The following is an 18,325-nucleotide window of genomic DNA, read 5'->3' as shown; positions in this document are numbered from 1 at the left end:
TGAACAGAGAGAGGCTCCCAAACAGGGGAGCGCTGAAGTGGAAGTGATGGAGGGGACAGGCAGTGACAAAATGTACAGAGGGGAGAGAAGGAGGGAGGGTAAGGCAGAGGGTGACCGGCCCAGACAAATACTCTCACACGCAAACCACAACAACAAGAGACAAGAGAAGTGAACAATGACAACAGGAAAGCTGAACACAAGTTAGAAAAACAGACCAAGTGTCACAGTAGCAAAACGGAGAGGGAACTAATCTGGAGCTCTACTGTGTTCAGATTGGATTGAAAATGTATAAACTTTAGGGAACACCATCAGAAAGAAAGGAAAAAGAAAAACTCACCAGAAGTCTGAGTCAAAGTCACTGCCCTTCCTGATTTCCATCTGAAAAAGAGAGTGTTTCCTAAGTTTAATCTGAAATAAAGATCTGCCAATTGATTTCCATGCTTGTTTCTAATTCAGAACATTGTTCGGCTTCTAAAGAGGGACCAGACCAAGTAACCAGGAGAGCCAGATATTAGAGAGAAGACTTCTAGCGGGTTCCTTCTCCCCCCACTGAGACCCGAGGCTGCCTAGCGGGGACCACTGATTGGCTAGCCGATGACGTCCGGCTCTCCGATGCACAATGAGCGCAGCGGAGGGAATATTTCACTGCTGCAGATAGCTGCTAGTGCTGCCGGCCGCCTAAACAACAGAGAGCGAGAGAGGGGAGGAAAAAAAAAGAGGCCTCGCATTCCTGGCTGGCTTCAAAGACGGAGCACAGCCCGGGCGGCATTCATTCCCAAGGCCCTGAGCCCGGCACATGGAGACTAGCCAAGGCAGGAGGGAGGGGATAATGGTGGTGGGTCGGGTGGGTGTATGGGTGACCTCCCAGCCTCCACCCCAGAGGGAAAAAAAAAAACCAGTCACAAAGAACAGCTATCCCCCACTTTCATCCTAATTTTCCTCTTTCCACAATTTCTACAAGTCTCCTCTGTATTTCTTAATAAACTCATAAACTGGGCATCACACAAACAAAAGTATCACACAGCAGTACTGCAGTATTTGTGTTGGTTTGAGATAAGTGGCCTCTTTTTAAACCTACAAATGTAAAGCATGTTCACCATGTCAATAATACACTTTGAATTAACAGGTTAGTTTTATTAAACCCCAAATGGGCACAAAAGGCACAATATTAAAAGAAGACTTAAACACGACACTGATCAGTCAGTCACACGAGTCAACAATAACCTCATCTTTCAAAACTCCTGCGTGATTGTGTAGTGTTGTACAAAGAGCCTTGTTGCTTTCACTGTTGTTTTCTATTGAGGCTGGCACCACTAGTGCTCCGCTATGCGGGATCTTTGTTACTGTCAGCCACATCCACGATGTTCTAGTGATTTCACTGCTGGCTGACTCCACCTGTTGTAAATGTACTCTAACTTTTGTTTATGATCATGCTGAGAGAAGGAAAGAAACATTAGCATGTAAAACTGTAGCATTATCACTGAGAAAATTGACTATAATAACACTTAAAAAAACAAACAGGCAAGCAAAGTTGGCTTCAAGTATGTTGAATGGTCAATTGTTGAGCTAGATTTGAGCTTAAAGCAATTTCCACACGTGATTACAAAAGAAATCCATGAGAGGGGTTGACCTTAAATATTGAGGTTACGCATAAACAAGGATAAGCTCATGACCACTTTCTGCCTGGCAACTGAGCTAAGGACTATATCATGGCAGATGGAGGGGAGAGTAAAAAAATTAAGAACTGCAGGCTATTCAAAAAGCAGATTTTTTTTATGTTTAAAAGAAATGGTCACAGGAGGAGCTTGTTTTTAATTTGTTAGGAAGACGGGATTCATAAAACCAACAAATGAGAGGAAGAGAGGTTAGGCTGATCTAGAGAGGGAGGAATGAAGTATGGGAGGGGGGTGTTAAATTCTTTCTTTTTTTAATGTCTTTTATTGGTGATTACGTGTTCCAGCGTGACCTTCACCATTAAGCCACGAGACTGGACCACCAAGTCTCTGAGAAACAGATATGACTCTCAGAAGGCAGAAATAGAAAAAGAGAGGATGCCAAGAAGATCAAAAGAAAGAAAGACAAATATGCAGGGAGAAACTATTAAAACGGTTAATCCTGCTGGCCCTGCTACATCTTCTGAGAAAAATGACAACAGGTTGGTTGATGGACACCCTCCCAGACAGACCGCAACAAATGCTTCTGTTATGAGCCCACAAACTATTGTTGGTACTGTTGCTCTTAATTAGAATACTGAATAAGTGTTTTTCCAGCACCATGTCACTGCAGCTGTATCATTTTTCCAGAAGGCAAGCATTTTCTGCTACAGTCCTCAAAGCAGAGTAATGACATGTGTCTGCATAGTTTTTAACTTTGAAAAAGGACTTAGTTTACCCAGAATCCACCGCAAATTAGTCCTATTTAACACTGTCATGAACTTAACAGCTTTCTATAACAGATATGGCTCATAGCTAAGCCATATTCAAAAGGTTTATCTTGGTAAAGTCAACAAAACCTCTGAACCTTTGTAGACACGTCAAGATTTCTGTTGACCCTCCTGGTGGTGGGCCCCACTTTAGAAGTGCTCTTTAAATGACTGTAAAAGCGCCAGTATGCCTGCCACATTGGCTGTTTCTCTCACCACCACTAAAACATCACACAGTCACTTTTATATATGCCTGCAGTTAACACGCAGGAAGTCACTGCAGTATTCTCCTGAACGATAAGCACCTAATTATTTTGCAAATTACAAAATTACAAAAATAAGTCCAGGCGGCTTGTATGATACTTGGGTGATAAAGGACTACGGAAAGCGATTTTCCTGCTCTGCTGTCTTGCTGTTGGTGAAAAAGATTTTTCCATCACAAACAGTAAATCATTACATCTTATTATTATCATCATTTTTTTTTCTTCTGACTTTGGTGATTATACTAATTACACATTTGTGATCCTTTTGACAAAAACAAAAAGAAAGGCACACCAGATTGGCAGTTTGAAAACCAATCCTGGGCTGTATGTGGACACTACTGCCCACAACTCCCACTGTGTTTGGATATATATCAGCTGCAGCACTGAGCGGAGCCTTCCTGCAGAGCAGAACATTCACTCCGTCTGAGAAAAGTTCAACCACAGCAAATAGAAATGACAGATATTTAAGTTGATGAGAAGCAGACCAAGACTCACAGAGCAAAGCTTTGACTCAATGTGCAAAATTAGAAGCCAAAGAACTTTTTGGCTCATGAAGGCCTTCATCAAGCCTACGAGCCGTGATATTCTTCACTTACTCTCAGTGAAATAGAAACATAGTGCTTTAACCTACATTCCCTTTCACTGAAATCCACAAAACCTAACTACCAGGGAGGCAAAAGAGACTCAACACAAGCTCAAATTAAAATAAAAGTTAGAAACATGACTTCACTTCTGGACAAGAGCCTCCCAGAGGACCAACAGGGCATCATTCTATTGTCCTCAATCAAACAGAAGCAGGGAGGAAGCCGTATTTGAAAAGGTGGAAGTGGATGTATGTTGAGCTCTGACAGAGCAAAGCGGCTGGTTGCGGGAAAAGGAAAGGGGCTTGCCATGCAGTGTTATCATTAGCACCAGCAGTGTACTTCTTTGTGTATGCGTGTGTCAGACACACATATGTATGAACCACAATGATTAAACAGTGAGAGCTGCGGAGAGAAACTGTGAAACTGTTGCTGGGCAGTGCTCACATCAGTGGCTAAAATCTCTAGCTGACCAAGACAAGCTGTCACACTCTAATAAGCTCTGCATTCCTGCCCTGATCTGGCCTAAATACTTGACAATATCAACACTGAGTCCACTTCATGTTGTTGTTGTTGTTTTAACAAAAAGAAAGTATAGAAAAAAAGAAAGCAATATGTTTGCAACGCCAAACACTGAATGCATGTTTGTGCAACTATGACACTCCTTTTGTGTTTGCATAGATGCAAATTACTAACATCCCTTTAGTTTAGCTGTGCTTACGTAAACGCCAAAGATGAGACACACAGAAAACCCAACAAGGGCAATAAGCGTATATTAATAACATGCACCAAAGTTATTTTGTATCCTTCCTGGTCAATGATTAACCAGGAACTGCATCGTGCCTCGCAGCACTTGGCTCAAAAATGAGTACAGGCCTCTAAGAATGATAAACTATTCTCAACTGGCCTCTGAGAAGACAATTACTTTTGTATTTAAGACCCCCCAGGGCTTTGCAATGTGATCTAGTCATGGTCAGTTTAACTGGATACTGTAGGAATTCCACTGCACTAGAATAGTAAGAGCCTACAGACTATTGGGTTTTACTTGTGTGAAGGCGAGTCTGCATGGAGCCTCAGTCTAAAAATGGGCCGTGCAAATTCATAATTTCGGCTCCATATCCTTTTCAGTCTTTGGTATGTGTAATAAAATCTGAGAACATACTGACCTAGGTCAAAATCCAGATGTAAAAAGATAGTAAACAGCCAATTACAAATATATCTCAATAAACTAAATGTTGGCCTGTGGCCTGATAAGATAATCTGATCATTTAGATACAGACTTTATTAGGTGTCCTATGCTACTACCAGGTCGGACCACCTTTTTTCTTCAGAATCTCCTTAAGTCTTTATGACACTGATTCAAAAAGGTGGCAGAAACATTCTGCAGAGATTTTACTCCATATTGATATGACAACATCACACAGTTGCTCCAGATGTGTCAACTGCACATCCATGAATCCAATTTCCACTGTAAAGGTGTTCAATTGGATTGAGATCTGGTGACTGTTAAAAACCATTTCAGTACAGTGACCTCATTGTCATGTTCAAGAAAGCAGTTTGAGATTATCTGAGTTGACATGACACATTAACCTCCCAGAAGCAGCCATCAGAAGATGTGTGCATTATGCTAATGAAGGGACGGACATGGTCAGCAACAATACTCAATGTAGGTTGTGGTGTTTAAAAAAACGCTTGTGTGGCACGGACATATCCCCCACACTATTACACCACCATCACCAGCCTGAACCACCGATACAAGGCAGGATGCTTTTAGCATGCTTTCATGTTGTTGCTGAATAACAATTATGACCCTACCTTCATCACAGTTAAGCAGACGACAATCTTTGTTTGGGCATGCCACTTTGAATATTTTGGAATTAATTTGTAGAATATTCAGAAGATATTCAGAATATTCAGAAGACACCACTGCAGGGCAGCAGATAAAAAGTGATTGTAAATGCGTGATACCATCAACAACAAAGGAGCCATGGCGACAGCAAGTGAGAAAGAAGAGACTGGTCCCTACAGGAAGCTGAGACAAACACCACAAAAAAGCACAATAACAAATGACCCACTTCCTGGTTAGAGGTGGGGAAAGTCTCAATGACTCCTTCATTACAGAAAAAAGTTATCTTTAAATAAAAAAGTTGTCTATTCTTCTTGGGTCCTGAGTGTCAGCCCTCACAGCTCAGCCCTGATCTCTCAGCTGTCACTGAAGACACTGTTAGCAGTCTAAACAGGGAGGATAATGTGCTCCATTTGATCTTCATCCAGCTCAGCTCTGTCTTTTCTTTAAGCACTACGTGTCGCTCAACTCGTCAAGCAGGGTACCAATTATTTTATTTTTATTATTATTTATTATATTTATTAACTTCTATCTATAAAGTGTAGAAAAATAGGGGGGGGGGGGACTCAGTTTCCCTTCATCTTTGTTTTCTCCATCCCAAAATCAAACACAAACACTCACTTCTGACAACCAGATTTGTTGGTGCCAATACATACACCACAACTATTATTAAGACATGCATGCTTACATCTTCTGTTTATGATATACACACATATAAAAGATCACATATGCTGAAACCTAAATAGCTTTACATTGAGTATCGAAAAATCCAGTAACAATGTAGCCACGTTTTACTGACCACTTTCACGTCTTCAGCTGACATTCTCTACCAGTGAGCTCAGTGTCGCCTGGTGGCAGTGACCATCTCTGCCATGTTACATAACGAGCTGTGGTCTGACTATAGACACATAACAAACACTGGATATCACACATGGTGGCATTGCTGCTGGGGCTACAACACCACGTGGCTTCACCATGAGGACGTGAATTCGCAGAGGTGGAGACTTCCTGGAGAGAAAGTGACTTTACAGAGCATGTATTGTTCTTGTAAGACCAATCCCTAATCTTACACTATCAATGTCATGGACAAGGTATGAACACCGACTTCAAACCAAAAAGAGCAAATAAGAATATATGCCAATATAAGAGTAAATACTATCTTCAGGAAAGACCACGTGAGGACATGTGTTACTAATGAACAACATAAAAGAAGTAAACAAGAAAACAAAAACTAAAAATAATCACAGAGATAGTGCAGAGGATTTGGAAATGCTCATGCAAGACGCTATGCATCTGCACCTAGACAGTATATAATACACTACTCATAAAATGCATTAATGCTGGTAAACCCAGGGTAAAGCTGTTAATGGGCTTCCCTATAGCACAAAGGCTACATGATATGACCTGGTTCTCAGGTTTTTCAAAAGCAGCTGCAGTCTAACGCTCTCTGAGGGTTTACAATGGAAATCAGTGTAACCCGTTTCCTGGTCGTTATTAAGAAGCTAATTAACTCTGATTTTAAAGCATGGAGCTTACTTTTAATTTAGGTGTGTATTCCTGTAGTAATCCTTACTGCAGAACATGTCAGATGTAGTAGTAGCCTCAGCCTAACTCACATATCTGCTTCTATAATTAAACTTTAAAAGATTGAGCATTAGAAATACTACTTATTTCATATAGTTATTATTAAGGGTAAGTTTCTTCTGTTGAATGGACTGGGGCAAAAACCCTGATTATGAAATCTAATCTCTAACACACTGTGCTCAAGTCATCATGATGTCAGCAAAATGTCTCATCAACTACTAGCTGGGCTACCTTTAAATGACTACAAGTGAACTGCCATGATTACCTTAAAGTTAAATCCAGTGCTTTGGTTTACAACTAAATACTGGTCATTCCCATGAGTCTCAGCTTTACTACGTGCGTGTAGTGCCAATTAGCAAACGTAAGTAGATTCTTTTCTTATAGCTGACTTTACACTCATGACAATATTGATCAGCGGGGCAAACACCTGACCCTTTATGGTGACATGGCACTTAGTGCGTTATCGCAGGCTGATTGGCTGGATTGGGAGCTTGGCAGAAGCACAAGGAATGTGCTTGATAAGCAGCGAGAACATGTACTGCAGGTAAAAGCAAACAGGCTGTTATAATCATTACACAAAACCCCAATTTTACTTGTCGTTTCTTTCAGATCACATCCCGACCTCAGGCCACTCTGAGAATTCAGTTATCAGTTATGTTAATGGTTAGTTCGCAATGGCGTCTCTTGTGCTCTAGTGTCCACTGGAAGAAATTCTCAATTTCTACACGGTTCTTACAAAAGTTGTTAATTAAACTGCTGTATCTAAATATTACTCATACTATCAAACTGGCAGTGAGCTCACCTGTTGGCCTGTGTAGATAGTACGTGAACATCTGATAAGAGACAGCCTGCGGGACACTTCCTGGTCGAATACAAAAGTGCATAAGAGAAGATCACAGAACTGTGAGCCCTCAGCAAAGCAATGAGGTCACTATTTGATTTAAAAGATACGTTTAGACCATCTATGTCTGGCATACTCTGAGACAAACACGTTGAAAAGGGACTGCCCTTTTTCCTATCCACTGTGCTCAACGCAACTTAATTTCGATTTGCAATCCAAAAGTTCTCATGACACCTCCAGACAGGAAAAACAGGCCTGTAGTGAAGCTTTGTTATATCATAAGGACAAAGTTTTCGTTTCAATACTGATTACATAATGACGTTAAATATTTAATCCTCTACTGAGGGAATATGCATGAGCAGAAGTGCCAGGTTAACAATGTGCCAATGGCGAATATTTGCAAAGATGCCTAAGCACCAATTATGACTGTTAGCGCAGAGACCAAGCACACTTTAGATTTAGTTATTTGATTAATCAGAATTTACTAACCCTTCTTCTAAGAACCATGTCAGCCATTTAGTAGCAACACAGTGACGTACTACGGGTCTAGCCTCAGGTTTATAAGGTTTGTTACTGCAGTCATGGAAAATCCAAAATCTCATCCCCATCCATCTGCTGCCACACAGATCGTAAATTTTCACATCAACACACTATCCTATTACCTTTGAGACGCTCCGAGGACATAAGTAGAAATGGGCGTTTTCCCCTCTCATAATTGTTCAACCTCCTGGAGTGGCTAAAGTCAGGTTACAGTACTAAATGACCAACGGCATTCCTGGTCAGGTCTTACTGCTCCCTTGTACCTATATAATGTGAGGCAATTATCAGTAGTGAATGGACAGTCGTAGAACACAGAAAATAACAGAAGCATTTCAGAGACCGGTTTTGAGGGAAAACCTGCATTCCAGACTCTAACAGTAAATACACTCCCTCATTGCTGAGATCCAAGCATCAAGGAAGGGCACTGCACACTCCTACAAAGGTTTTTGCTCACTCAGTAACTCAAGTTTGGAAGATTGTCAATTGTCAATCAAACACACCAAAACAAGAAGTGTTCCCACGAGTTGTTGTAACAGCAGTTTCTCAAGTAATAAATATTTACCACGTTTCCCCATTCACTTCTATTGAAGCTTGTCCAGCTGACAAATATAAATGTGGGTTTCCTGCTCGGGTCACATGTTTTTTTTACTGCGTTGTCATCTCACAAAAAAAAGGAAAGAAAAAAATCGCTGTACACATGTTATATAAAGATAATGGCTGTGCTGTGATTTTGGCTAAATGGACAAGTGAAATTATCGCTCAGGGAGAAAGTTAAAAGCAACAGGATGCTTGTAATTTTCTTCTTTCACACACTTATTTTGGGTGTTGCAGCTTTCTAAATTGTACAAAGGAAAAGAGAGAGGCGTGCCTGGGGTGAGAAAGGCCTTTGATAGCTTTTTGCTTCTAAAGCGCTATGAAAAGTCGCTAAGTTTGTAACTATGACATGAAGTGAAGAAGAACGATCGTGGCTTCATGCCAGAGTGATGAGAGCAAGGCATCAGAGTTAAGACTGCATGTACCTCCACATGTATAAAAAAAGAAGGAAAAAAAAGAAGAAGAAACACGCAAATCCTGAAACTTCCATCCATGCACTTATGCAATGAACGAACCTCAACATTCAAATATTCAGCTGCAGCCCTAGTTTGGTTACCTAACAGGCTCCACCCACCCTGAATGCACACCTGTGCTTGTGTTGGTCCATTAAACTAAGCCTACATCCAGTCACAGGCACAAAAAAAAATATTTAACAAACAAACTCTGCCAGTAGAATAACATGTTTTTGTCCTGCTTTTGTTGAATTCCTTTCCACAAAGAGCACATAAATGCAGAGTCACTGCAGTCAGTGGCAAAAGCTTACTGACAACAGGAGTCATTCACGCATGGAGCTTTTGCTGCTGGGCATGTCATTGACATTAAGTCTGGAAAGGAAGGAGACCAAGGAGAAAACAAACATGAGGATAAAAAAGGAAAACGTATAAGAAACTGTTTGATCACTATCTAAAGTGCCATGATGAAAGTAGCAGACATGCCTCTAATCTCCCTCTTTTTACCTGGTACTATGCTTTTAGATGCATGAAAAGGACAGTCCAGATACAGAGCAGCAGCTTCATCAAGGACAACAAGGGGAAATTTGCTCAGTGTTGCATTAGGAGATTTGAATTGCAAAACAACCGGGAAGGCAGATAGAGGCAGTCTGTGTGGGCAAACAGTAAATATGCACTTCTCCCTCTGCCTCCAACTTGACACTGAACAACAGTTCTGATCCAAAGCATATTTTTGAGGAAGGAGATTTGAATGTTTAATCTAGAACCCACTTGGCCACTGTGACCTCCCCGCTCAGTTTAACACCCTCCAAATGGCAGATGAAATCGAGCAAATTAAATTGGCCAGCATTCTCCACATTTTTGTTTTCGCTCAATGAGTGCAAATTATCAGGATTACCCACCCTGATAGAACAACCGGATTAAGCCAAGGAGAGATGAAGGCCCCTTACCAGAGCCTGACTAACGGGCAGAGCTGCAAGCAGTTAAACTGAAAAATTGATAACTTATTCTTTTCATAATCACTTGTTTTAATCCCTGTAATCTACTATTCCTTTAATTTCTATAATTTGTTAGCCTTGGCATCCCAGGCTCTAATGTCACTCAGTCTCTTTCTTCTTTATTTACACTCATGTCTCCTACTCATTCCTCTTAAAGTGTAAAACAACTGAGGGTTTCCAGCAGATTTCCTTTTGAGAAGGATGCATTTCATCTGCTATAGTAACCAAGTGAATAAAGTGCCTGGAACATAAACATGACTGGAAACCACCTCACTGTTTGGCAGTTACTTGTCAGAAACCATCTGGTGTCTGACTTTAAATTCCCGTTTATCTAAAGAAGTACTTTCGTGCATAAACATTGCAGGTACAGAGACACCAAGATTAGAGCAATTTAGCCACCACACTAAATAAACTTTCTGCTTCCTAAAATACTAATTTGCTAACTGAAAATGCCTACAAGCACACAAAACAAACAAGTAGTTTGATCACATCTCTCAAGGTAGTTAACAAAAAGAACAGAAGCTAAAATGCTCAAGCTGACCCATGATCAGATGCTACTACACTTTATTGCAACAGATCTAGCAAGCTGTAAGTTGACCTCCTCACCCCTGCTAATCATCTTTCCACTCTACATGCACACAAAGTACATTTAATCTAGTGGGCAGCTTAATGACAGATTTTTTTTTAAATTCTTAATTCCCAGCTTTAAGCATGCTCCACATATTTTTTCATGACCACATAGTAAACAAACCAGTACCAAACACTTCCAGTGATACTTACTTCCTCAGTTTTGATGTGTGCCTGAAGTAGATCATTTATCTTTTTGAAATGACAGTGACTTTTTGCAGTGACAGTTTCCCTCAGTACAACACACACAGTATAGAGTATCACGCCACTACTCAGTTGGTGTGTAGGCTGAAGAAGAAGAAGACAAAATCTTCCCATCATAATGCAATCACAAGCAAAGAATTTGTTCCCTCAACAGGCTGATAAGTCTCTCAAACTAAGTAATCTTGGCTAAGCGCTTTTGCTCTGAAAAGTTTTCTTTATGCTGCAGAGAACTATATAACGAAAAAGAAACAACTAAAAGCAGAGTTATTATTTTATCTGGAGTACAGTATTTCTTTGTTGCGACATGAACTGAGTTTTCTGCATTCGTCCCACCTTTGCCTAAGTAGTTTCACTGACAGAGCACATGACAAAGGTGTATCAAAAGAACAAATGTGTGTCTAATGTCCTGATAATTACAGAGTGCCACCCACACCTCTGCATACGCCTCACATTATACCAACGCCTCTGCCAAGGTGAAATACTTGGTATTAACTTCTAATTATCCTGCTTTTGAAACACATACAGTAACCTAATAGTGCTGATTATCATGCTCAGGAGTCAAGCGATTCCTAATTTCTATAGTCTTTCTCAGCACCAAGTTTACCACCTTGGTTAATTTTAGGGGTACTGATCACAATGGGCTCATGTTGCTAGTGGCAGTGCAGGTTTCCTACCTCAAAGCGGGGGATGAACAAGGGGGTAAGGAGAAGGAGGAGGACGGTGTGGAGACTTTAAAACAAATCACACAGAGATTAAACTTCACTAGAAAACAGTGCAACTCAATTTGGACTTTGTAACCTGCTACAGAAAAATAGAGTGATGTAGAAACACTGAAGTGACTACAGGGGTTAACATTAATGTCTTTTCTAAAAAAAAAAAAAAAAAAAAAAAAAAAGCTATTCAAGATGGAAAAATACTTAAAACAGTATTTTTTCACAGTGCTGTTATATATACTATTACATAATAACTATAGGTCTTGGTTGCATTTTTTTTAATATTTGTCTTGTGGCTTGGCCTGTTCTAGTCAGATGGCATATTAATAGTCTGAAAGGTCCAAAGGAATATGACAGATTGCATGTAATATTAAACAGGACCATTTCTGGCAGAGAAAAATCAAAAAGAAATCTGTCTTAAATTACTTCAGAAGGGCAGCTCACGATTATACTAATTTTTACTTTAATCATGAGTATTTTAAACGTAAAAAAAAGATATTCATTTCACACTGGCATGAAACAGAGAACAGCAATAAATTTTGTCATCAGAGAGGCTTATTTTTGCATGACAAATGACTGAAATCATAATTCTATTGCAGAATGTCAACTAAACAATCCACTGTACAATCACTTTAGCCCACACTAATTTATCATTTTGACGTGTGCAACGTGCTGAAGCTATGTCAGCACTGACTGGACAACCACACACACAAAAAAGACATCAAGCGGTTAGTTCCAGCCATGTCGGACAGCTGTAAAGGCCTCTTTTATTAGTCAATATCACAGCCACATTAATGCATCCCTGGCCAGCTCAGGTCTCACTGACAACCCCTCACCCACACCTTTTCATCAGGGGCTATGAAACCTGAGAGGACCCTAAAGCAGACCTGCAGGCATGGCACAGACCCAAGCACACACCCCACAGACTGTGCGCCTTCCTGCCTTTTACTGAATACTCTGCTGTGAAAACCACAGTGAAAAAAGCAATAGCGTAATCCCCAGTGTTATTCATTAGAGATTTTACAACTGTAAAGTAATAATCCGTGATCAGTGTGCAGCATCTAAGTCCAGCGCTGTGCTGGATTTGGATTTGTCCTGATGGATTTACTGCATGTATTGTTCTTGACAAATAACGCAATGCATTATTTTCTCTATTTATGCAGAATTTAAATTGGTCAGTTCAAATATTTACAGAATAATCTGCTTTTATATCATGCAGAAAGAAACAAAAATTGCATATTTAATCACATGTAAATCTTAAGTTATTTCAAAAAGAGTGGAATGTGTAGGGCACTGAATTTGTTGTTGGATAAGCAACAAGAAATCAATAAGATAAGAAAAGATTTTAAAAAGATATGGTATAGAAAATATATTTTTACAGTCCAGGTTCTGCTGGGATATACTTTCGAAAAGGCAATAACACGATGTCTTATAATTAAAAGTACCCAGTGAAGTTTTTGCCCTTGTGTGTCATCATGTCAGCACTTTTGTAGTGTTTATTTGTCTCATGTATGCTAAAAATGATGCACATGCATGCAACTATGTTCAATCTATCAACAAGTTCAGGGTTTTCATTTAAAAAAATCCAGCAATGATCTAGAGACAGAGAGGAAGAAATCTGCAACACAACTTTGAAACAACAAAAAATGCCCCTTGATTTTGTTTGTATAAAAGATAACCCCACGGGGCACCTTTAAATACTTTGTGAGTGTAAAAGACCTTTATCTAATGTGCTGCTGCAATTCTATCTACACAGCTCCTAAAAAAAGCAGAAAAAAAAGATTAAGGATGTATTTTTAAAAGCTGCCCATACAAGTAGGTTACTCTATGTTTTACCATACACATGGAAAATGCACTCATGACATATGACACTACCATATAACAATGAGGGGCTTATAGGTCCAAACAATAGAGCAGGAGTGGTCCTGTAAGAGCACCAGAGTAGGAATGCACACACATAACCGAACACACTTTTCAGCTTCCCCAAAGGGGGGTCTCGCCCTAGCCAGTAATAACCCCTGGCAGCCATTTTTCTTCTTCATGTCCGTCCATTATGTAGGACTTTAACGGGTTTTCTGCTCCTCTGACAAAAGAAGGAGGATCTGACCATAGCTCACAACTACAGACAAGTGAGTTGTCAAAGCCATTGTAAATAAGCCCCCGTCATTGCCTGCAGAACAGAGCCCTGGAGTAAAAGACAGGAAACGAGGAGGGGAAAAAAAGCAAGCAAAAAGAGCTGAAAAGGTTCCATCTGTTTAAGTCTGCTGGATGGTGATGGGGACAGCCTTGCCTGTTTCTCAAACACGGAGCGTGAAGGACCCCCTCAAATGTCTGGAAGGCCATCCATGCATGAGGAGAGAGAAGATGACGGTCAAAGTGAAGGGCGCTCAGACGATCTTCATCTTTATGTATGCATGCATATAGACAGTGATGATTTAAAATAAAGACTTACATGTGATCAGCCATCATTTTTACCATTGTTATACCCTTTATACTAAAGAAATGATTCAATACAAAACAAGGAGAAAGGGTATCCAAAACTATGACTAGGTATATGATGATGAAGAGTCCTTAAGTTTCCTCATATTGCCCAACATCACAGAAACCATCTAAAGGCAAAAGGACATTTTCACCTAAGTGTCTATCATATAATAGCATGCTTTAAAAAAAAAAGTCAACACCAGTTATGCATCTAACCTTGGTATCTAAATGTTCCATTTGCAGCTCGTCTGGTGCAACTTAATAACAACACCTACAGACTTCCCTTGTTTAGTTTATTACTTATTAATCATGTAGGGCAATTTGGGCTTGAATACAGCCTACAAGCAGGTTTTTCTCTTCCTCTTGTGTGCTCTTACTTTAGGCAACTATAAAAGAAAAATCAACTGATCTGCCATGATTTCCTCATCAGGACCTCATCAAAGTCACTCCAGTGCAAGTGAGCATATCTGAATACGTATACAAAACACAGAGGCACGCTAAAATCCTCTTCAATTATCACACCGACCTTCCCAAGGGCACGACTTTCAACAGCCTTACGAACTGGACCACTAAACATTATAACACCTAACATCAGCTCTAACTAGGGTTTAATTAATATGTTACAGTATCAACACGACAATGTGCCCACGCTTTAAGAAAGACTAACCTCTTTCTGGATGATATAAGGTCAGATATAAAGTCTGGGTAATAAAGTCAGACTTTAGTGGTCCAGTTTGTAAGGTAATAAAGTCTGACTTTATTACCCCTAAAATCTTGATAACATTGTGTCTGAGGACTTTGGTCAGCAAACATGTTTTCGCTTTTACCTCAAACAAACACATTCTGATTCATTTTATTTTTAAAATGAATGACACACTGCTTTTATACTTGGTCACTACGTTCCAGACGTGGACCGCTACAATTTGAGATACTGCACAGATTACACTTTTCCCAAATCTTTCCTTCTGTGATAAACAAATCACTCTATACGGGGTGAAAGCAGCCACCCTGGAATTGTCAAATAATTGGTACCGGTTTGCGTTATTGTGAACACAAAGACATGGATGTTGAAATGGAAACAAAAGAAACCACCGGGCCACCTCAGCTTACCAAAACATGTCACGAAACACAGTTGTAAGGGATCAAATTCTCCCTGAGAGAAAATGTGAATTTGTTCGATATGGCACAAATCAAACACACATTTTATCTGCAGTATTACCTGTGACATACTTCCAATAAAATCTCAGAGTACTTTTTTTCTCGCAAAAAATATGGTGATATTTAAGTTCCTACTGACCAAAAACCCCTAGAAAAAAATCGCCACTTAGTATGCTCTTAAACTTCTTTCTTATAGCTGATTACAGCATGCCTGCGTCAATCCTTTCGTTCATCAAAAGACGCCAGTGAACTTAACACCTAATTCTATGACTCATTCATGATATCACTTTTTTCTTTCACAGCGGTATACATTTATCTTCCCGGAACCAACAATGCCATTCACACATCAGTCTCACATCATTCAGGTTCAAAGCAAAAGGTATATTACATCAAGCCTGCACTTCCATCATGTAAACAATCCACTTAAGGCTAACAGAAACTAACAGGCTTCTCATTTAATTACAACTTAGAGACCTTCCTGCTACATCTTACGCCATTATTTCACTATGATGCCTCGTGCAAAGTTCAAAGTGAGGCTGATAATGGTTTAATTACTGCGCTGTTAAGTAATGTGTTAAAGATTTCTGTTACTTTCAGCTGCTTTGTCTCTGAAATTTAATGAGATTTTCTGTGTAATCCCATTTCATCTGGATCAACCACAAAAACCTCAGTTTCTACAGAAATAATCTGAAACCTATGTGAACTATAACCTCACGCCCAGAGCCAAGCCAGTCGCTTCAACCTTGCAGTGGTTGGTTGTATAAAAGGTCACAAAAAGAATTTAAACATCCAAAACTACATACGTTCAGCTGCAGTGTGAGTAATTTTCCACCGCTCGAGGAAAAAAAATAAACATAAAAATGACCATGTCCTACAGGTCGAACAGAAACATACCGCATGCAGGGTTGAATTCCTACAACATTACATACTTTACTTTTTTTCCCTAAAAAAAAGAGGGAGAGAGAGAAAGAGAGAGGGAGAGAGAGAGAGCAAGGGGAAGACTGAGATCAGGTTTCAAAACCCAGTCTAAGTTTACATTTACACCCCATGGCTTTGTGACCCTACTCTCATTTATAACGCTACCCTTCTGCTATTTGCTTCCATCTTTGGTTTCCGGCTTTCTTTCTTCTTTATACTTCCTGCAAACAACACTTACTCAGGCTACAGTCCAAGCCGCCACCTGTATGCAACCATTACCAAATATTTGTATTGCCACATGCTAGCTGCCGATTGGGATCAACAGGTGTTTATGCAAGCACCTCTGGGCTAAGTCCCTCATCTCTCTGCATGCATTACGCCTACATAATTATACCCAAATATCTGAGTGCGTGCTGCTGTCAGGTCAGGCTCTGTGGACGTAGCTGGGGTTGAGCCAGGTCAGCAGCCCCAAGCATGGCATCCTCCAGCAGTGGCAACAGCAGCACACAGAGAGGCCAGTGTGCTCCCACCATCTGACCAACCTCACAGCCTAAGTGCCTCAGTTTCAGCTCCAACACAAAACACCAGTGTCTAGTTTCCCTTTAAATAAAACATACTCCACTCATTAGCTAAAAAGCCCCCCCACTCCTCCCTCCTTGTGCATAATTGAGCGCTAGGTATCAATTTAAGGCAATGAAGTGAGGTTAGAGCAGGACAGTACTATGTTTTTTTAGTTGTTTTGATTTGTTTCAACCAACAACCAAAGCATGAGTAAGTAAGGTACAACACAGCAATTTAATATGGTGATAACAGTAGTTAGGGTTTAGGGTTGTTTCTATCCAGTCCTCAGTATCTATTACAAGCTTATCAGTCAGCTGTCAACTCAGATATTGCTTATTATCTCCCACTGTTACCTAACATTCATGAACAGTAATAATAATGTCTATTAATAATAAGCTGCTAACATTAACGCATATAAAACCTCATCATATTACAAACTAAGGAAAACTATGCGATTTTAAAGGTTAAGGGTATAGATTAAGAATTACATCTAATTTACACACACACACACATACATATATAATACATTTATTAAGTATTACAAAATAAATAAGTAGCGATATGAGCAGCCTAGATGGGCTTTGCTAAATACCACCAGATCCTACTACTGACCTCACCTCCCAGTAATAAAACTGAACTGAGACCAGCTGTAGCTTATTCGTGGACACTTTAACTTCCCACAGACACGAAAAACAACTTGTACAACAGCAACAAGAGGTCTGACTGTAAGGTGTCACTGTCATACAGGTATTCTGCGAACATTTTCACTAATAAACCAACAGGTTAACAGCTGACAACCGAAACTGAGCAGCCACAGCGATACTGGATGCACCTGCTGCCACCCTAAACTACCCTCAACGTACCTGCCGATTCCCGCTTCCTTCGCGGTCCTCAAACTGTAGCTTTACTCTTGGTTTGTTGTCTTCAGTGGGTTTCCTCTTCGTTTATCAGTGATAGTTACACTAACTAACTAACAAGGACGGCTCACCTGTATATGGTTAGCTGGCGTGTCTCGCAACCTCTGGTAATGAGCTTTCCTTTTCCTCCGTCCGCACTCAGCTTACCTTATTCCCTGGAGAGAGAAGCGGATGAAAGGTAACGGAGGACCAAGGTGGCCAATTAGACGTGGCGGGAGGCGGGCGAGGTGGAAATGCACGACATCCTATTGGTCAGAACACATTAATGGCGGAACAGTGGAAAAGTTAATTTCCCTGTATTGTTTTCATTTATAAAAGAGAGAGAGAGAGAGAGAGAGAAAGAAGGAAAGAGGCGCAAGCTGGAAGCAAGCTGAAGCTAAACTTCAAATATAAAAAGAGAAAATTTTGAAAATAAAATGATCTATAAGAAGCGACTAATGTTTAAAATGTGCCTAAATAATAAAACTAAAATGTGGCAAGTTGCCTTTACAAAGAGTTAATGTTCTCAGGCCGGTGCAATGTGGATTGAAAGGAGCTAATCATTTCTAAGAGGCTCTGCCATGCAAAGCTATATAAACTACTTTTGTCTCATGCACAGAAAGTTTAACTAGGCACCTTTTTTTAATCT

The 18,325-nt window shown here is 40.1% G+C and overlaps 1 protein-coding gene across 4 annotated transcripts in view; it reads right to left on the bottom strand.

The window, feature by feature from the left end:
* shroom1 (shroom family member 1) overlaps positions 1–17,849 on the bottom strand; it is a 29,757-nt gene extending 11,908 nt beyond the window's left edge. Inside the window, exons 1-2 of one of the 4 annotated variants that reach the window (XM_085470711.1) lie at positions 17,644–17,849; positions 338–378 (exon numbers count right to left, since the gene is read on the bottom strand). The gene's annotated coding sequence lies outside the window, so the exon portion shown is untranslated. The remainder of the gene's footprint in view (positions 1–337; positions 379–17,643) is intronic. The other 3 variants (XM_085470712.1, XM_085470713.1, XM_085470714.1) reach the window with 3 other exon arrangements.
* Between the last annotated feature and the right edge of the window lie 476 nt (positions 17,850–18,325).

The sequence above is a fragment of the Copadichromis virginalis genome, linkage group LG10, assembly GCF_057382275.1.
Source record: "Copadichromis virginalis isolate Kocher_CV1m ecotype Utaka linkage group LG10, C_Virginalis_male_GT1.1, whole genome shotgun sequence".
NCBI lineage: Eukaryota > Metazoa > Chordata > Actinopteri > Cichliformes > Cichlidae > Copadichromis > Copadichromis virginalis.
This window is presented reverse-complemented; position numbering and strand designations above follow the sequence as displayed.